The sequence below is a fragment of the Leopardus geoffroyi genome, chromosome E3 (genome assembly GCF_018350155.1).
Source record: "Leopardus geoffroyi isolate Oge1 chromosome E3, O.geoffroyi_Oge1_pat1.0, whole genome shotgun sequence".
NCBI lineage: Eukaryota > Metazoa > Chordata > Mammalia > Carnivora > Felidae > Leopardus > Leopardus geoffroyi.
In genome coordinates, this window is record NC_059340.1 from 22,988,306 (window position 1) to 23,010,373 (window position 22,068).

General features: G+C 43.0%; 1 protein-coding gene across 3 annotated transcripts in view; it reads right to left on the bottom strand.

Moving 5' to 3' along the window:
• Window positions 1–22,068, bottom strand: part of PRKCB (protein kinase C beta) — a 333,375-nt gene that overhangs the window by 278,922 nt on the left and 32,385 nt on the right. The window lies entirely within an intron of this gene.

Below are 22,068 nucleotides of genomic sequence, written 5' to 3' on the forward strand. Positions count from 1 at the left end.
GCTCAAAGCTGTTTCCTGCAGATAAAAACACCCCACAACTTCCAGTCTGCAAAGTGAGATTGCAGCCAGCAGGCTCTAAATGCCGCGCGCTCCCAATCAAGCGGCAGGCGCCCCCGTGGAGTTAACGATTTTTCTTTTAGGCACGAGAACCCATGCCTTCTACTTACCCTTAGGAGAAAGCCCATTGGGGAAGGGGGTGCATGCGATCAATCATGAAGGATTGGCTGCAGAGAGAGGGGCTCTTGCTGCACCGTACGAACCGTGAGCAATTTGGAACTATACCCAAAACCCCCACAAGCTCAGAGCCAGAATGACAGACACAATTTATATTTCCAACCCGTCTTTGGGGACTGCATTTTGATTAGGGAAGAAAGTTCATCCTGTGGATTAGTCAGTTCCAAGCAGGGGGAGGGGAGGAGGGAACAGAGGTGCCCCTTTTCAGTTCAGAAACCTCACAGGAGAGGGGGGAGGGTCCAGCAGGTCTAGAAATGGGGACACGAAGAAGGCGTGGCACATGGGACCAGATCCCACTGCCAGAAATCTCTAGCCAAGTTGAAAATGCACATGCCTTTTTACCCAGAGCAGTTCCATTTGCAGGACCCCAGATTACAGATGTGCTTACAGTCTTACGCCCGTCACCAGGAGGCTGCACAGGACATCCGCCGAAGGGAGCACTGTGTGGCTGTTAAAATGAACACAGCTGCTCTAGATGTGCTTGGAGAGCTCCACGATACATCGCCAGGTAAAAAACAACAAGCCAAGAAATGTGCATACGGTGTTACTAAGGGTATAAAAAAGATTCATACATGGACTATCTCTTTACTAAGAAATCCAACACTAGTAACAGTGCTGTCCCTCCAGAGACGAGAATAGAGCGCCTGGGGACAGCAGTCAAGAGGGAGATTTGTTGCTGCTGCATACCGTGTTATGCCTGTGGGATTTCAAACTTCACATTACATATTTATTTTGTTAAATATTTATTTATTTTTGAGAGAGAGAGAGACGGCACAAGCAGAGGAGGGGCAGAAAGAGAGGGCGAGAGAGAATCGCAAGCAGGCTTCACGTTGTCATGAAGCTCGATCCCACGAATGGCGAGATCATGACCTCAGCCTAAATCAAGAATCAGACGCTTGGGGCGCCTGGGTGGCGCAGTCGGTTAAGCGTCCGACTTCAGCCAGGTCACGATCTCGCGGTCCGTGAGTTCGAGCCCCGCGTCGGGCTCTGGGCTGATGGCTCAGAGCCTGGAGCCTGTTTCTGATTCTGTGTCTCCCTCTCTCTCTGCCCCTCCCCCGTTCATGCTCTGTCTCTCTCTGTCCCAAAAATAAATAAACGTTGGAAAAAAAAAAAAAAAAGAATCAGACGCTTAACTGACTGAGCCACCCAGGCACCCCTGCATTACATATTTAAAACAAACTATTTTAATGCATAATAGGTAAATAAAAATACTTTGGAAAAAGAAGACAAAGGAGGTCATTATCAATTATGATCAGCACATGCATACATACACACACACACACACACACACACACACACACACACAGAGTTTGGCACTGGGGCTGTCTGAATGCTGCAAAGGTACATCCATCATCGTGTTCAAGCCAGTAAGTTGATACTTGATTTTTGTAACCAGGAAAATGGCCCAAGTTCTCAGCAGAGAGATTTGGGGGAAATGTCTTCCCAACAGTCAAAGAACAGAGAATATATTGGTCTTACCAACAAATAAGGAATGGAATGCACAGTTTCCCCTAAGCTGTCTGTCCTGTGACAATTATTACCCTTGACCTTCCGTGCCTTCTGCAACGCCAACCAATGTTGCAAATGCCAAAAGCCAGTTCCCAATGTCTCTGCTGCCTGAAGGCCAACCTGTGGCCCCTTTCTCAGTCCCACCCCTTTTTCCTTGGGAGCAGGTGGAGAAGCAGTGTTTCACAAGTTTGGCTGTGCTGAGTGGCAGATTTCCACTTCTGCACAAACTCCAAGAATGACCTCAAAAAACAAACCATCAACAGGACCAAGGACAAGTCCTGAGTCCCAGTGAGAACTATCTCTCACCTAACACTATTCAAAAAATGAAGAGTGTTAACTATTTGTCTTCTGGACACCTACTATAGTTCAGGCATGGAACTAAAGAATCACAGACATTACTTCATTGGACCCTCAAAACAACCCAATAAAGTACAGACATTATCACCCGATTTTACAGATGTACAAGCGAAGTGAAGAGGTTAAATGGCTTGATAAGGATCACACACTTAGGGGCGCCCAGCTGGCTCCATCAGTAAAGCATGTGACTCTTGATCTTGGGGTTGTAAGTTCAAGCCTCACATTGGATGTAGAGATTACTTAAAAATAAAATGTTAAAAAAAAAAGATTGCACACTTAAGGATTGCATAGTGGCTGGCAGACAGTAGGTTATCATTAAGTAGTAACTACTATTATTACTAGTATTATTATTTTATTATGAATTTTTACCTTTGTCAATGTTGTCATACTCCTTCCTAAGAGTCTTTGCACAGGCTGTGCCCTCTGCCTGCAATCCTCGCCTATTTTTTATTTAAACTTCACTTAGTCAAGAAAGACTTCTCTGACCCCCCAAAATAAGAGAGGTCACCTTGACATACACTCTCACCCACCTTACTCTTTTCATTTATAGCACGTATCATAATGGGAATTATACTATTATCTGTATAATTATTTGCCTGTCTGTCTCTCCTGTTAAGTGGTAAGCTCCATGAGGTAGGGACTGTTCTTGGCATACAGCAGGCATCAATTAAATACTAGATGGCAGGAACAGGGAGGAAGAGGTGGAAGGAGAGGCGAGGAAGGAACCAACAAATGACTGAACTTTAAAGACAGACAGGGTCTGGGCACCTGGGTGGCTCAGTCAATTGAGCGTCTAGCTTCATCTCAGGTCAGGCCCTCACTGTTTGTGGGTTCGAGCCCCACAATGGGCTCTGTGCTGACAGCTCAGAGCCTGCTTTGAATTCTGTGTCACCCTCTCTCTCTGCCCCTCCCCTGCTCATGCTTTCTCTCTCTCTCTCTCTCTCTCTCTCTCTCTCTCAAAAATAAATAAACATTAGAAAAAAATTTAAAGATAGACAGGGTCCCAAAAGATCAAGAGGTCCAATACCCTCCTCAGCTCACAGTTGAAGACAGGAAGATTCGTGGAGGTCAGGGTCAAATCAGACAGGATCCACTATTAGAAACTGGTCAGTTGCAGAAAACTGGTCCATTCCAGGAACTGGAGGACATGAGCTTCCATGTGACAGCTGAGTGAGCCAACTGCAGGTGCCTAGCAGAACCCCCCAACCGGTGATATCTGATATAGCAGGTGTTTGATTAGGGCTCCACCTAAGAAAACATGTGCATTTAAATTCACCTCAAGAACCTTTTTCCAAGCTTATGAAATCGGTCTGATTATCCCTTCACAAAGTCTAAAAAAGCGAAAAAAAAAAAATTCTTCACACATCAACAAGCAGTAGTCTTTAGATTCAAAATGCCCTTGCAAACCCACAGGAAACGCTGCTCTTGTGTATCACATCACAGCACGAAGTCCCCACTTCCTTCAGGGGGAAGAATGAAGCCATCTGGCAGGAGTTGCTCTCAGCTCTTTCCCGCCACCCCCCTCCCTGCTCAGGGCTCTACAGAGCTTCTCACTCATGCCTCCCCCACCCCGCTGATCCATCCCACTCCAACAGAAGCACAAACTTCATCCTCATGGGTCCTCCAGCCTGTTTATATAGTTAGGCTCTCCATTCCAGGGGGAGCTTATACTATTTATATGGTCAATACCTCGCACAGAGCCTGGCACATAGCGGGCACTCAATGTTTACTGGATGGATGGATGGTGGATGCATAGATTTATGAAAGGATACATGAGTGGATGGGAGAATGAGTGGATAGATGGTTGGATGGATGGGTGAGTGGATGGACGAATGGATGAAGAGCACTCCACCTGACCTTCAGATGCCCTTTCCAACCTTTCACATGATAGCTTACAAGAGATTAACTGTGCTTTTGTGTATTGCTTTAATCCAAACCCGAATTGTTGAATATAAAAAAATTTTTAATGGAAGCAATATTAGAATAAGGCTATTTATTTCCTCTCGCAGGGCCCTTGCACATACTGGTCCTTCTACCTGCAATGCCCTTCTTCCTCTCTTCTCATAGCTCTCTTCCCCTCTTCTCTTTTCCTTAAAGTGCCAGCATAAATATCACCTGCACAAGAAGCCCTCCCTCATTAAACTCCCTAGATACCCCCCACAAGCTCACTATTCTCTTGAGTCCCTTATCTATTTCCTTTTTTTTTTTTAATGTTTATTTATTTTTTAGAGAGAGAGAGAGAAAGAGAGCACAAGCAGGGGAGGGGCAGAGAGAGAGGGAGACACAGAATCCAAAGCAGGTTCCAGGCTCTGAGCTGTCAGCACAGAGCCCGACGCAGGACTCAAACCCACAAACTGCGAGATCATGGCCCGAGCCAAAGTCGGACACTTAAACCGACTGAGCCACCCCAGTGCCCCTCTTATCTATTTCCTTTATACTTGTTTTAACTTGCAGTCTATTTTTCTGCTTACTTCTTTTTTGTCTCTCTCATGCTATAAATGTAGGTTTGATGAAACACAGACTAGCTGTATGTCACACACTTTTTTCCCAGCACCTAGCATAATGCCTGCATATAGTATATCTTCAATAAATATCTGCTGATTGAGTTAATTAATCAGTTAGTTAAGTCAGTAAGAGGGAAATGGGCCCAAAGAAGTAAGTTTTAGGAGTTATGTCTCAAAAAATCTTCTTGAATCAAATTAAATGATGCAAATATCAGTAACAATTCGTGTGAAGTAAAATATATTTAAATTTTTTCATAAAATCCTGGCTCAGCAGTCTTTTTTTTTTTTTTTTGGCTCAGAAATCTCCAAAGGCAGAAGAGTAGACTGGAAGAGGGAAGAAGTAAAAACTTGCAAAATGCTTTGTCTTGCAAAAATGTGAATGGGTTGATTATCACATTAAAAGGCAAAGTTTCATAATTCAGAGAAAAAATAAAAATTCAAATATATGTGGTTCACAAGAGACTTGCTGAAAATAAAAAGACACAAAATAAAAATGAAAAAAGGGAAATCTGTAATGAGTAGGAATATTAATATCAGACAAAATTTAAAGCATGGAAATATTACAGAGGACAAAGATGAGTGTTCTGTATTCATAAAAAGTATATCAATAATAACAATTCCATGTGCCTGGCACTGTGTTAAGCTCTTTACATTTATTACATCATTTAAGTATTAAAAAAAGAGTTATACTGGCATTATTATTATCACCAAGTTTGCAGGAGAATATAAAACCGTCCCATCATTTCATCATTTGCAAAGAGCAGCCAAGAAGGGTTTGAGCTTAAACGTGTCTGACTTCACAAGGAAGACTAGAGAATTGTGAAATTCTGACTCCTACAACATAAAACTACATGCAAAATACATAAAGCAGAATTTGTTTTAAAAAATATATAAAGAGGGGAGCCTGGGTGACTCAGTCGGTTAAGCGTCCAACTTCAGCTCAGGTCATGACCTCCCAGGTTGTGAGTTCGAGCCCCGCGTCGGGCTCTGTGCCGACCGCTCAGAGCCTGGAGCCTGTTTCAGATTCTGTGTCTCCCTCTCTCTCTGCCCCTCCCCCGTTCATGCTCTCTCTCTGTCCCAAAAATAAATAAAATATTTAAAAATTTTTAAAATATATATATATATATATATATATATATATATATAAAGATGTGTTGAAAAAAATCACTATCATGGGAGACCAGCATACATACTATCCAATCTTTGACAAAACAGTAGACATAATTTAAATTATAGAAGGCATTCAACTCAAGAAACTAGGAAGAAGCCAATGCTGAGGAAATAGTGAAGAATAAGGCAGGAATTAATACAACATGAAACGGAATTGAAGGATCAATTTAAAGGGAGGGTATTTGAGGGGAGAACAGTAACACTCTGGCAAAGCTCGTCAAGAAGATTTCAAAAATCAAAATTAGGAACATCTCCGTAAAAATGAGAAACGAGACAGAACTTCAGAGGGCAAGGAGGTTTTACAAATCACTACAGAATAATATGTACAGTCCTATACTAATAAGTTAGAATTCAGTTAAATGATTATTCTTGGGAAAACATACAAAGTATGCCAAAAATGGATACAATTGGAAATTATATAGTAATGGAATAAGTTGGAAAAATGATCAAATAATTGATCTCAGAAAAGGCACTAGTCCCCAAAAGTTGTTTTTTATTTGTAGGCGGGGAGTGGTATGGCAAATATGCTCAAACTTTTAAAGAACATTATCCTAAGTATCAAAAAAAAAGGGGGGGGGAGGAAAGAAAGAAAAGATAGGCTTCCCAGATGTTTTGATGAAAAGAGCAAAAACTTGCTGAAGATAACAGACCAACAAAGTAAACTTCCAGACCAGAGATACTAAATGTAATGTAAATAAATTTAGCCCAATAACATAACAAAAGAATAATGTCAGAATAAATCAAGTACCGGGGAGGATAATAACAATAGATGTCATAAAGGTTACACATTATTTTGGTGTTTTACGATGAACATCGATTTTTCAAAAGCAACAGTGTTATTTTCTGGGAGAAAATTGAAGTGATGATCCTATCTAGTGATCAAGAGAATTTGGAAATGTATGTATTGTAGGTGAGGGTATAGATTAGTGACCACTTCCCTGGAGAGCCATCCGGCAACAAAAACCTTTAAAATGACCAAGTCTCTGACACAGAAATTGCAATCTGGGGAACTGTGCTAGGATACGTATAAACAACAGTTCCGGTGTTTTTATGCCTCCTGTAGCCGTGCCCTTTGGTAATGTCCTCCAAAACATGCTCTGGGCTTGGCCACTGTCACATGCTTTGGCCTATGGGACAGACAAAAGCTTGACACAAACACAACAAAGTTTGTGCATCGGGGACTTTCATGCTGCTGCTCTTGCAACTCTGTGACTGCTATGTAGACAAGGCTGGCAGGCTGGGAGATGAGATACCACAGTCACCCAAGCAATCCAAGCAATCCACCAGCTAGCTCACTGCAAGCACCTGAGTGAGCCTAACCTAGATCCACAGATTCCAGCCCAGAACAAAAGAACTGCCTAGCGTAAATTACAGCCCTGCCGAACGGAAGTATTTGTCATTTCATACCACTAAGTTGTGGGATGGTTTGTTACACAGCAAAAGCTAACTAATACTAAGGATACTAACGTATCCTTAGGAAATATTCAGAAATAGCCATCCAAAGAGATAAATAGACAAAGATGTTATTTGTAACAGTAATATTACTATTACATATTGATATTAAATATTAACATTATTTAAATATACTTAAATAATATTAAATATAGGGGCTGCTTTAGGTAAATTTTGGTATATACACTCCATGAAAATCCACACAATCATTAACAATCCTTTGTAGAAAAACGTTTGATGTGGCAAATATTTACAATGTACCATTTAGTGAAAAAAGAAGACTATAAAACAGTATTATGGTATGACACTATTTTGGTTAAAACATGAAAATAATTACACATATTTATCTGCATGGAAAAACACTGGAATGACATAAAAAATGTTACCAGTGTCAGTCTTTGAACATGAGGGGTTTTTCCTTTTACTTTCTTTTTCCTTTTTTTTTTTTTTAACACTTTTCATATTTTCTGCATTGATCCTAAGTCAGGACTTGCAAACAATCACTGGGCTGCCCTGGGAGCTGAACCTGGGACACTCTGAGCCCACGGAAGGCCACTGCTGGGAAATCAGATAAAGGGTAATCCAGGCATGGATGTTAGAAAATCCTCCTAGTATAATCCCTGTTAAACCAGCCTAAGCATGGTGCTTGTCAGCACACTTGGGAAAAGCAAAAGGAGAGAGAGCTAGAATAGAGCCGCCATGTTGCTGGCAAAGCCCTTCATGCCATGGTCAATGTATCGACTCCACATCCACCAAGGTTTCCTGGCTTCTCCTGTCTACAAGTGTCATTCTCTCCTCCAGGCTCTCTCTCTCATATTCCCTTCTTATCTTTCCCTTTAACTATTGGTCTTTTGGATTTTCTCAGAGTCCCTTTGAGGGTAACAGGAGAGTTCAAATAAGGGGCTAGAGGAGAGGTATCCAAAGATAAAGTACATCCAGGGTCTTAGCATGGCTCCCCCGTTACACTCCATCAGACCATCCCTACAGTCAAGAATATGCACAAGAGCCAAGGGCACCTGGGTGGCTCAGTCAGTTAAACACCTGACTCTTGGTCTCAGCTCAGGTCATGACCTCACAGCTTGTGAGTTCAAGCCCCACATCAGGCTCTGTGCTGACTGTGTGGAACCTGCTTGGGATTCTCTCTCCCTCTCTCTGTCCCTTCTGGCTCGCTTGCACTCTCTATCTCTCTCAAAATAAATAAATAAACAAACAAACAAACAACCAAACTTAAAAACAAAAAGAATAAGCCCAAGGGCCACTCCAAGTCCACCCTATAGACAGAGGGATCACAGGATGCAGATTTCCAATCCTGCTAAAAAGGATGCTATCTGGTCCATCCCCACGTCAATAAGCTGATTCTACTCACATGGAATCGTGGACGTAAAGCTGGAACCGGTGACAGACTGAGATCACAAGACTTGGATAACAGTCTAGTTCTGATGCTAACTTGACACTGAACCTAAGAGTTCATGTCACCTCCCTGAGCCACCCTTTCCCCCACTGCAAAATAGGTCCAAGGCGTCCCCTCAGACGGTGTTAAGCTCCCGCAAGAACTGATGTTTTTCTCAGTGCTGTACACCAACAGGCACTCAACACATATACATCAAATGCAATAAATAAAACTAGCTGACCGCTAGCTCACCCAAAGCTTCATGTGAAGAACAAGGGATGGGAATGCAAGTGCTTTGAATGTATAAATCACATACGATGTATACTTTCATGTTTTTTTACTAATATGAAAACAGAAATAACATTGTCTTGGAAATGACATGCTCATCCCTTGAGACAAAAAAGCTCTGGGGCTTTTGCAAAACAAGGTTTGAGAATCACTGAAGTAAGAATTAAAGCTCATGACCTTAAAACGACTTAATCCCCCAAATCGGCAACACCGCATCCTGAAGCAACAGAGTTATTTTAACCAACCATGTAGTCAGTGTTTAACGTCCAAGACATAAGGCACAGAAGGGCAAAGGGGGTGCTATTTCACAGCATTCTTATTGAAACAGATGGGGGCAGTGGGGGTGAGCTTTCCCAACACATCTGTCTACCGCCAATTAAAACGTTGAGTGTTGAGGCCCTCACCAAAGATCTTCTGTCAAGGGCTCGCGGTAACAGGTATTTCTTTATCACTGAGACCAAGGGAGCCAAGGTACTTATTAACAGGAATTTGTTCCAGCAAATGACACAGAGAGATGTGGGATCCAGCCGTCTCCCAATTTGCACACACTTGAAAGCTGTTGGTGATACAGCTCTGGGAGGGCGTGGGCAGGGGGCCTATGGTTTTTCACACATTACACTGGAAAGGCTTCTAACTGTACAAGAAGGTAGGTTGTGGGAAGCCAGCCAAGCTAAACACTGACAAATTCCCTTCTGGTCAGCGTCTGCAAAATTTCTGTGCTGTCTTTGGTAGAAGCTCCTTTCCCGGGTCAATGTGATGGGCAGACATGCGGCATTCTCTTTCACAAATGGTTTCATGAGGATGCTCATCAGCCTACCCAGGTCATTCAGAGCAACACAACCCCTTGCAACTGGGCATTAGATAGATCTAGAGCTGAAATCACCATAACTGACTGGTTACTCTGGTTAAAATCTCATGCCTCTGATTAAAAACCATACTCTGGTTAAAATCCTCTTGAACTGAGGATTCTAAGAAGAAGTGATAACAGTAACTCATGACACCCTCGTATACACTCTGGAGATATGCCCAACAAAGGAAACTGGGCAACACAGTTCAGGAAATGCCCAAGAGAATCCCTGCTCTCCAGTTATGTCTTTATTATTTTAAAAAATAATATTTGTCTTTTTTTTAAGTATATTTATTTTGAGAGAGAAAGAGAGCATGTGAGAGTGGGCGACGGACAAAGAGAAGGGGAGAGGAAGAATCCCAAGCAGGTTCTGCACTGTCAGTACAGAGCCCTACTTGGGGCTCGATCTCACGAACCATGAGATGGTGACCTAAGCCAAAATCAAGAATCAGACACTTAACCGACTGAGCCACCCAGGCACCCCAAAAATAATATTTGTTAGCACATACTCAATGGGAAAATTAGAGAACACAGATGTATGCACCTGTAAACATATACAACAGACACAACACACACACACACACACACACACACACGCACAACAGCACTTACAACTTCACATGATAAACTCATGTGATAAACACATATAAAATGTGTTTTAATTTTGATGATAAACACATATAAAAATATATAAGAATACCATGTGTCCCTTTAGGTTTTTTTCCTAGACATATACACACATATACACATCTTACTTCATAACCTGATTTTTTTTTTCCTAACCAACCATATATCATGACCATTTTCCCAAAGAATGCAACCAGAATTTTACATGGCAGTATAATATTCCATCAAATGTTTTAACATTATTTACCCGTTGTATAGTTTGGCTATTTACAATTATTCTCTGTTATCAATAGCAGCACAATGGCTTTACTAGTACATGTCTTTACACACATCTCTGTTTCCTGAAGAGGCTCTGGAATTGAAAATACTTCAAGTAAGGGATCACAAAAACTATAAGACTAGATTGATGCAAAGTGTGCCTTCATGGATATTGAAATATCCTAAGATTACAGTAGACATCGATGTCAGGAGGAAGATCATGACTCGGGGTCCCAGTGTCTTCAGTAAACGGGGGGCGGGGGGGGAGTGTACAGTGTATAGTGGTCAACAGATGAAAATGAGAAGAAGCAAGAGGGCAGAATGGTCACTTACTAGAAGTCTTAAAGGTCAGCTCTTAAACAAGAGTGGGACCTCCAGGAAGCAATAATAAAGCACAACAGAAAAGTCAACTCCTGACTCAAAAGGGTTGTTATTCCTGATTGGGATGGTATCCCCAGAGGAAAGCTGGGGTTCTCTTCAGGCAAGAGGAGACACTGTTCAATAGAAGCAAGTCCAGAGTGTATAGTGAAGGATCATCAAGGGCATCAAGAGAGCCAGGAACCAGGTATGAAGCAGGAAAGGTACTGGGACTGGAGCTTGCCTCTCAGCCCATGACTAAGAATTACAAGGTGGGAAGCATGGTTGGAAGTGACCGGCCTCCTAAGTCTTCTATGGGGTACATATCACTTTGCTTCCAAAAATAGTTAAAGGTACTGAGGCGTGTCTCTCCTGGTTTCAAAGAGGTGGCCAAAGATATGCTAGATGTATGAAGACGTTCTGTTCTGTCACAGCTGTCACAGGAAGGGTCAAAGCCCCTACAAGGTTCAGAGCAAGAAAACGGAGCTTTATTCTGGGCAAGGACTATCTCATAGGGTACAGGCAAGCTTCTTGCAATAGAGTAAGGGTATTAGGAGCTTTGCAGAGTGACAGTGAGGTCTATCTCAGGGAATCTTTTCTTGATTCAGACAATAAGATTGGAGAATGCAAGGTCAGTGTGTTCGTTCTCAAATATTAACTCCCTCAGTAAGGATTTTCAAGGTAGCTGCAGAATGTAGGATTCTATAGAAACTCCTAGAAGTTAAGTAGACCCATTCATTTATTAATTCATTTAAAGAGTACGTATTGTCTACTCTGTGCAAGGCAACATTCTAAATAGAAGAGTGAACAATTGAGTCCCTGCCCTCATGGGGAATGTACTGTTTATCATTAACAACAAACAAAGAAATATACAGTAGAATGCCAGTTAATATTAGGTGCTCTAAAGAAAAGGGAAAAAAGGCTATAGTGTTATTTATTGTACAGAGATAACAAAAAAGAGAGATTGAAAGAGAGAAACAGTCAGGAAAGCTGGGTTATACTGCAGTAATAAGCAACCCCAAAATAGGCAAAATGTTTCTTTTTCTCTGATACTACATGTCAGTGCCAGGCTGTTCTACGTAACCAGGATCAAGCTGATGGAGAAGCCTGAACTCAAGAGACTCTAGAACCAGTAATGGCATGCTCCAGCATAAAAATGGCACAGACCACTTTGGATTACAACTCACTGGCCAGAATTACTAATATGGCCCTACCTACCCACAAGGGAAACAGGAAGTACAATCCTATCATAGGCCCACAAGTCCAAAAACCAGAAATACTTAGTGACAAGCATTAGTGATTATGACAGTAGATAAATAGATGCAGATTTACTAATAGTAATAGCTAACACTCATATAGCACCACTACAAACTAAGCACTAATGAAAATACCTTACACATACTGACTTACATATCCCTCATATCAATGCCATGGACATAGGCTCTATTAATTTTTTTTTTTAATTTTTTTTTTCCAACGTTTATTTATTTTTGGGACAGAGAGAGACAGAGCATGAACAGGGGAGGGGCAGAGACAGAGGGAGACACAGAATCGGAAACAGGCTCCAGGCTCTGAGCCATCAGCCCAGAGCCCGACGCGGGGCTCGAACTCACAGACCGCGAGATCGTGACCTGGCTGAAGTCGGACGTTTAACCGACTGCGCCACCCAGGCGCCCCTCTATTAATATTTTTAATATCAATCTCATTTTATAGCTGAGGAGGCTGAGGCAAGGAGAGGTTAAAAATCTTAACCCAGATCATATACTTGGTGAGTGGCAGAGCTGGAATTCCAATTTACTCAAGATAACACCAAACTCTATGATCTTAATCATTACATTATGTTGAATATGGATAGAGGATGGATGGATGGATGGATGGATGGTTGAACAGACTGATGTATGAATGAATGGATGGGTGCATGGAAGGGGTGGATGGATGGATGAGTGGATAAATGAGTGAATGGGTAGAAGGATAAGTGGATGGATGGATGGATGGGTAGATGGGTAGATAGGTGGATGGGTGGATATGTAGATGGATGACTAGTCATGTTAAATGGAAATAATAGCATTTACTAAGAAAATAAGAGAGCTTGACTCACGCTCCACCAGTATAAAGGGACTCACAAGCTTGCAGGTCTCACATTCACCCCACCAGTCTTGGTCATCCAGCTATGTCACTACATTCTCAACAGCACACCTGTGGAAAAGCTGTCACAGGGTTCTAAGCACAAGGCCAGAGGCCAAAACAGATGCGACGTGTGCTTGCCAGTGAAATCCTTCCAGCCATCTTATAACCACAAGATGGTTATATCTTGTAACCCTTTTTGGCAGGCAAGTTGGAGTAATTCCTTACAGATAAAGACAGTTAAGCCCAGGCCAACCCAGGGATGGCCATGACAGGCTGTGGCTGAGAAAAAGCAGCCATGACTAGGGTGGTGGAGAGAGGGCAGATCGACTGGTCATTATGGCAAAACCAATGGTGTCTGAGTCAGAAGCAGTAGGTTTTGAGGATTTCCCCTCTGGCACCAGCACACATTAAAATGGGAAATGGTTACCAAGCAGCATTTTGCTTGCTAACGGCATTCAACTTCCTGGGCAAAGAAAATACAGAAAGGCAGCAAGGAAGACAGCCTTGAATGTTCTGCCTCCCCATCCCATACCCACTATTCCCCTGCTACACGATCATGCCAAATTGGTTTCCTCCTTACCACCTTTACATGGTTCATCCCAGGGCCCAGAACAGTACCCTTCCCAACTCTGCATGGCTGACTCGTTCCCATCTTATAGTCCTCAGGTCAAATGTCAGTTGCGGGGGAGGGGTGTCCCCTATCTAAGATAGCCACTCACTCTGCTGCCTCCTCCTGATTCGGCCTCCCATGACATTTATCACAAACTGAACTCACTCTGTGTTCTTCCAATTTGCTTACTTGAGTGTTGTCCATCTGCTTGCTGAAGTATCAGCCCCATGAGGACAGGGACCTATCTCAGCCATTCTACCTCTACAGCCTAGCTCGGTGACTGGAACATGGCTGGTGCCCCATAAGCGAACGGATGTGACAGCTGGGGGCACGGAGGAATTGGAGGCCAAGTCTCCAGAAGAGTCTGCCCAAGACACTTCCACTCCGCCATTCCACTTCCAGGTAGACATTCAAAAGAGTCATAAGCAGGGTCTCAAGGAGACATCGGACACCCATGTTCACACTGGCATAATGCACAATTCACAATTGCCAAGAGATGGAAGTAACTCCAGCGTCCATCGACAGTTGAATGAGTAAGCGAACTGTGACATATACATACAATGGAACATTATTCGGCCTTCAAAAGGAAGGAAATTCTGACACATGCTACAATATGGATGAACCTTGAGGACATTATGTTAAGTGAAATAAGTCAGTCACAAAAAGACAACTACTGTATGATTCCACTTACATGAGGTACCTAAAGTAGTCAAACTCCCAAAAACTCCCAGAAAATGGAATGGTGGTTACCAGGGGCTGAGAGAAGGGGGAAATGGGGACCTGCCCGTGGCTATAGCATCTCAGGCTGCAAAAAGCTCTGGAGATCTGCTACACAACTTACCACACCTATACTATTCACTAAAAAATGGTGAAGGTGGTAAATCTTATGGTATCTTACCATGATTTTTAAATGTCTTAATATTTTTTAAAACAATAAAATGTCCACCTATCCCAGGGAACAGAGCAGAAAGCTGTAGCTAAATCAGCTAAAAGGAGAGAGGAGTGGGGGCTGGAATTAGGGAAAGATCCAGGAGCAGAGGGCCCATTTCCTGTCCTGTCCATTCTTTGACATACACCTTGGGAAGATGGACACAGGGGTCCGTGGGCCCGGGAGAGTCAAGAGAACAGGCAAACACTCCTTTCAACATCATGATGACTAAAGACTTCTAGAAATCTGCTCTGAGAACCTAATTAGGGTGCAAGCCCAGGATGCTTATCAGAGCCCTGTTATAATAGTGAGAAATGGGAACACTCCCAATGACCATCCTCGGGGCACCTGCTAGGAAAGGGTGGTCAAGCCGTGCACTGGAGCCCACAGAGCCACACAAAAGAACAATGGTGAAATGGAAAACGACAAACGGGTAGTCTCATAAATCATCATAACCCCATCTGTGTGTATGAGAGACTCAGAGACAAAGAAAACAGACAAATACACCAAGGTATCAACATTCGTCGGGGGTAAGATTACTTGCTTCCTCTGTATCTTGCGATGTTTTGTAATGAATATGTATTGCTTCGGCAATGAGAAAGAATTATTTTAAAGAAGAAAATACGGCAGGGAAGTTGTTTATCAGGAAACGCTAGGGGATCCCAAAGAAAATTCTCATGCCCTAAGAGTCAAATTATAGCACAGAAGAACCCCCAGTAAGGAACAGAAAATACAAAATTTCAGTTATATAATTCAGAAAGGCCTGCAGAGGCTGCCAGACACCCACAGAGACCCAAACAGACCTTCTGGAACTCAAACCGGGGCACAGAAAACACACAAAAAAGTACAAGGACCCATCCAGAGTTGAAAGATTCTATGTACAGCATCACAGAGAAAAAATGAATGTAAGAAAGCGTAGGTAAGAAACAATGTTCTTACTCCTTTTAGGTACCAGTGCCAGCTCTGGGGGGAAGGGTGAGGGGGCCGTTCTCAGAGCACATTCCCAACACCCGCTTCCAGGGAGCCCCTATAATTAAGCTAATGCTAAGAGGAAGGAGCCCTTCTATTTAGCTGTCATCTGCGTGAGCACAAGAGGTGAGTCAGGCAGCCCCTGTAGCAGAATGGAAAAGACCCAGGAGGCTGCCAGCTGACCTAGCTTCCACTGTGATCGCTCAAGTGAGGGTGGGGATACACACAAGGGAGTCTAGCGCGTGACCCTCACAGCTGGGGACAAATAATAACAATAGTAAACACCTTTAGAGCATGTCTTATGTGCCAGGCACTGTTCTAAATGACATATGTATATATCAGGGATTATATACATATACTCATTTAATTTTCTCAACAGCTCCATGAGATAGTTACTGTTAGTATCCCCATTTTGCAGACAAAAACTGAGAGGTTAAGTAACTTCCCAAAGGTCACAGACGCAATAAAGAGAGGCAGGGTTCAGACCCAGAAAGCTGGGGTTCCAACGTCCATGGTCTGAATTACTATCCTGTTCTCTCCTGGAAATCGAAAAGACCACAAACAAGTGTTTCTCCCCGACTACCCGGACACTGGTTTATAAGAGATTCATCTCAGGAAGTTACGTTGGGGGGGGGCGGGGAGCCTGGGTGGCTCACTTGGTTAAGCGTCCAACTTTGGCTCAAGTCATGATCTTGTGGTTTGTGGGTTCCAGCCCGGCATTGGGCTCTGTGCTGACAGCTCAGAGCCTGGAGCCTGGAGCCTGGAGCCTGCTTTGGATTCTGTCTCTGTCTCTGTCTCTGTCTCTGTCTTTGTCTCTCTCTCTCCCTCTCTCTCTCTCTCTGCCCCTCACCCACTCACGCTCTGTCTCTCTTTCAAAAATAAATAAACATTAAAAAAAAAAGTTGTTACATAGACAGCGTCAGGGTCCAATATCCTTGGCACCTCATCACAGGATATGAAAACAGCAAAGGCTTACTCAAGAAAACCACTTTCCCACCCCCACGTCCCCTACTACTTGGACCCGCAGCCTTCCGTATTCTCTAGTTCCTAAGTGCCTACAAAGTGTGAAAACCAGCTCTCAGCAGGGGCCACACTGCATTCAACCACTGCCCTGCCTCTTGAGAACAGAGTCTGCAGGCAAAATGACAAGTCTGACTCCATTCTCCACTCCCTGCTTGCACCCTGCTTGCACTACCTTCAGAAGGCTAATTACCCCCCCTCTCCACCTCCATTCTGCTTTTGTAAAACAGGGAGAACAGTATTAAAGTCAATACTCATTACTCACAGATTCTGTACTTGCAAATCCGCCTACTTGCTATTACTTGTAACCCCAAAATCAACACTCAAGTTACTTTCCTGGTCATCCTCAGACACACACGCAGCGGCAAAAAATCTGAGTCACCCAACGCACACATTCCCAGCTGAGGTTGAACAAGGTGATGTTCTACCTTCTCGTTTCAGTTTTCATGTTGGAAAGTTTTCTTTTTTTTTTTTTAAGGTATATTTAGTACCACATTTTTCACATTTTTGTCCTTTTTGTTAGAAACTTTGCTATTTCAAATGGCCCCCAAGGGTGTGTTCCTAAGTGCAAGAAGGCTGTGATGTAACACAGTGTTACATCATGAAGTGTTAGGTAAACTTCATCCAGGCATGAGTTGTAGTGCTGTTGGCCATGAGTTCGATGTTAATCAGTCAACAACAGGTATTAAATAAGGTGACTTTAAAGCAGAAATACACGTAAAACAAGGTTATGTATTGATGGGTTGACAAAAATGTCATGGTCAGAAGCTCAAGGGACCTGCCCCCGTATTCCCCTAGGAGCAATGTTTCGGTATTTACTAATTCGGCATTTGCAGCAACTTTATCCAACATTAACTACCACAAATAACGAGAACTGTACCTCAAAGTACTGTCAGTCTTAAATGAGCTGGTATCGGGGCGCCTGAGTGGTCAGTCGGTTAAGCATCCAATTTTGACTCAGGTCATGGTCTCATGGTTCAGGAGTTCGAGCCCCACGCTGGACTCTGTGCTGACAGCTCGGAGCCTGGAGCCTGCTTCGGATTCTGTGTCTCCCTGTCTCTCTGCCCCTCCCCCACTTGCACCCTCTCTCAAAAATGAATAAACATTAAAAAAAAATTTTTTTAATGAGCTGTTATCACTAAGACACCTGCAATAGTGCTTTGACAATACTAAGTGCTAGGTAGGCATTCTCCATGTTCATTTACACAGATCTCTTAGCTTGAAGACTGAGAGAAATAAAAAAGAACTGGGGCCCCACAAAGAACAGCTAGCATTCATGACACTAGTGTTCATTAGACAAATATTTAGAAAGTGAGCAGTGATGATATGGCACCCCATTGGTGAAGAGCTCAGAGTCAATAACTGTCTTTAGGTTGAGGAAAGAAGACTCCAGGAAACACACGTGGGGTCCACGCCTGGGGTCTACTCCCCTTGGTTTTCCTTGAGCATCATACAGGGTCTTGACGGTGTCAGAAAGCTGGGCTGGTCATGTGACATGGTAGGCTGATCAGAAGCTCCCTCGGTGGATTTCACATTTTGAACAGAGCCATTCATCCTGTCTATGCTATCTTGAAGGAATGGACCATTCCATCTACTTCCTGGATCCCCAGAACTTCTCTGGTTCCAGAACTTTCCAAAGCCTAAGTCTTCACCTTTTCCTTCACAGCTCTGATTTCTCCCATATCCTTCTAATAAGTTCACTTTTGCTTAAATTAATCAGATTTAGCCTATGCTACTCACAGTCAAAGGATCCTAAGACAGGAGTTTTCAAGGGATAACGTTTCTTCTATCCACCCTCAGAATAAAGGAAATTCCAGTGCTAACCACTTTCCCCTAGTGAACACTTTATTTTGAGAGGTGATATTCTGAGGGGAGAAATCAGAGCAAATACATCTATGAAATACCCAGATACCTTTAAATGAGTTCACTTCTTCTGGCACAGAGGAATTTCATAAGCAGGGTTCCCAGAGATCTCACAAATGAGATCACCAAACTGCTACCTGGGCCCCCAGAAAACTCCTGAACAATAAAACACTACAAATTACCCCAATAGCATTCTGTTTTCAGAAAGGGAAAGAAACAGCAGATTCTACAGACAAAGAGCCAGGGTAAGGAGAATGAGACTTATCAGATGAAACTCATTTCCTTTATATATGTGTTTTATTTTTTCAGTTTCGTTTTGGCTTGGTTTTGGACAGTTGCAAGCAGGTGGACAAGGGAAGTGTGATATGGAAGATGTGTCTGGACCTTAGCAAAGCTCTCCTCAGTGTTGTTCTCAACAGTCTTTTAGGAAAGTCAGAAAAACGTGCTCCATCTTCTCAGATAATTTGGTGGACTAGTACCATAACACAATTAGCCTTCATGTCATTTATACGCAAAATGACATAGAACTTTTTCCATATCTAGCTTCCCCAGTGGACTGGAGAATGTGTAAATGAAGGGACAGCATCTGTCTTTGACACCATTATATCTCCCACATCTAGCACTATGCTTGCTACTTACATCAGAGTTCAAAAAACTGCATGCATGCATGCATGATCAACAGGTGAATGAATTTATGCCACCTGGTGAGAGACCTCTACAAGAGTTGCAACCATAAATGCCTACAGGGCCAGGCCGGATGTGAAAAATGAGGCAGAGACAGGAGGAGCCACATCCATCCAGAGGAGTCCCCTCCTGTCGGTTCCAGCTCTGCCACCTGATAGATTGAAGAAGGCAGGCTGCCGGTTACTGTGATCTTTCAAAAGGCACCTAAATACAAGTATTTTAGGGTGCCTGGGTGGCTCAGTCAGTTAAGCGTCCGACTTCAGCTCAGATCATGATCTTGCGGTCCATGAGTTCAAGCCCCGCGTTGGGCTCTGTGCTGACAGCTCAGAGCCTGGAGCCTGCTTCAGATTCTGTGTCTCCCTCTCTCTCTGACCCTCCCCTGTTCATGCTCTGTCTCTCCCTGTCTCAAAAATAAATAAACATTAAAAAAAATTTTTTTAAATACAAGTATTTTATGATGAAACCCTATTTTTAAACATAGGTCTTAAATTTTTTTAATATTTTAACTTTTTAAAAACAATTTTAATGTTTATTTTTGAGACAGAGAGAGAGAGAGAGAGAGGGAGGGAGCATGAGTGGGAGAAGGGCAGAGAGAGAGGGAGACACAGAATCCGAAGCAGGCTCTAGGCTCTGAGCTGTCAGTACAGAGCCCGATGCAGGGCTCAAACCCACGAACCGCAAGATCATGACCTGAGTCGAGGTTGGATGACCAAGTGACTGAGCCACCCAGGCACCCCTAACTCTTTTTTAAAATATTTATTTATTTATTTATTTTTGAGAAAGAGAAAGAGAGAGAGACAGAATCCAAAGCAGGCTCTGAGCCATCCAGCACAGAGCCCGAATCAGGGCTCAAACCCATGAACCATGAGACCATGACTTGAGCCAAAGTTGGACACCTAACCGACTGAGTCACTCAGGCACCCCTAATATTTTAACTCTTTTCAGTTGAAATAAAGTTATGTCTAGGGTGAGATTTAGCCCTTAGACGCCACCGGTGAGCTCTGCTAACTGGTAAGTTCCGGCTCTAGATGTTCAGTCCTGTCTCACTCAGTGTTTTCACAGTAAGAGCAGAGAATGGATCAAAGGAGTCAAGTTTTCAAACAACACATAACCAAGAAGGTTAGTGTCCAGGCTGAAAGACAGAATTAGGATTGTCAGCATATTTAACAGAAGGGATTTAGCATGAGCTAAATAGAAGGTCCAGAAACCAAATTTCCAAGTCCAGGAACCCAGCTTGGATTAAGAGGTTTTCAGATTCAAAACCTATCAATCACTGAAGGATTTCATTAGACAAAAAGCTCAGTGAGTCAGCAGTATGAGAGAGCAGCCAAAAATTAGTTAGTGATTTTAGACTAAATGAACTATATTACCAACATCAGTGATTACAAATTGGCGGCCCACACATTGTTTGGCCTGTGAGTTGGGTGTTTTTTTGGGGGTGGTTTTTTTTTTTTTTTTTTGGTTTTGAAAAAATAAATTACCAATACTCCAAAATTAAGAGAGTTCCCATAAACAGTCTGGCTTCCTGTCTCTCTTGAAAAAATAAAAAAGGAAGCATCCAACAGTAGGCCTGTGTTCCCACACTCACAAGAGACAGGCTTGAGCTAAGAAGTGGCCACGCCTGTGAGACGGGACAGGTTTCCCATTTCCCCAAAGTCCTTGCCACTCCCTGCAGCCTCACCATCACCAAGACTGTCAGTTGCCAAGTTCATCACACTTACACTGTTATTTTCTCTACGGTACTCTTACAAGAAAACAAACATTCCTCTGCACCCACATCACTATGAAAAGGGGAGAAAAGCGTGCATTCAAAAAAAATACATGCTGCGAAAAATTATATATTCCTTGTGTAAGTGAAGAAAATCCTTATGGTTTAAAATATAGGCCATTTCTGGGGCGCCTGGGTGGCTCAGTCGGTTAAGCGTCCGACTTCGGCTCAGGTCATGATCTCGCGGTGCTTGAGTTCGAGCTCCACGTCGGGCTCTGTGCTGACAGCTCGGAGCCTGGAGCCTGTTTCAGATTCTGTGTGTGTCTCTCTCTGCCCCTCCCCTATTCACGCTCTGTCTCTCTCTGTCTCAAAAATAAATAAACGTTAAAAAAAATTTTTTTAAATATAGGCCATTTCTTATATCTGCAATGGTTCATTCAGGTAAGGTATCTGCCCGCTTCCTATAGGAATCTGTTTGTAAATCCCGATCTGCACCATGAGATGTGAAGGTTCATCTCTAATCAGTGATAGGCAGAATCCAGCTGAAGAGTTACATGGGATTTCAGAATTCAGTACATGAACAGGCTGGGAAACTGAAGACAAGTTCAAGAACTTTTAGTTCGTGTACAACAAAATTCTATGATGCCAATTTTAATGTCTGTCTGTTCTGACATAGAAAGCTAGACGTTGTTGGTGAAATCAGAAAGTTGTGGAACTGAACGTTTAGCCTAATACTATTTTAGTAAATACACAAGGATGTGGGTGTAGGTGTGTATTTGTTATAAACATGAAAGAGTTTTCCCATCCAACCCTGAAATTCAGAGATTCTGTGATATTTCTACATTCACTGACAGCCAAATACAAGACCAGGAAATGACCAAGTGATTTATAGAGGAAAAAGGCAAGAATCTGGTGGAATCAGAAGTAAGTGTGCTGGGGAGTATTTAAAAAATAACAATTTTTGGTGAGGCTGCGTGGGAGTATATGTGTGAGAGCCTCAGAAAACCAGAAGAAGAGAGCCTTGAAGCAGACATACTACGGTAACTGCCTCTAGCTGACATCTTTTGGGGTCTCCGCCCATCCCTGGCGGCCTTCTTGGAAACCTGTAGGGTGGGACTCCAGCCCATGTCCCCAACCCCTGGCCACAGTTCGATGGCCCAGGGGTG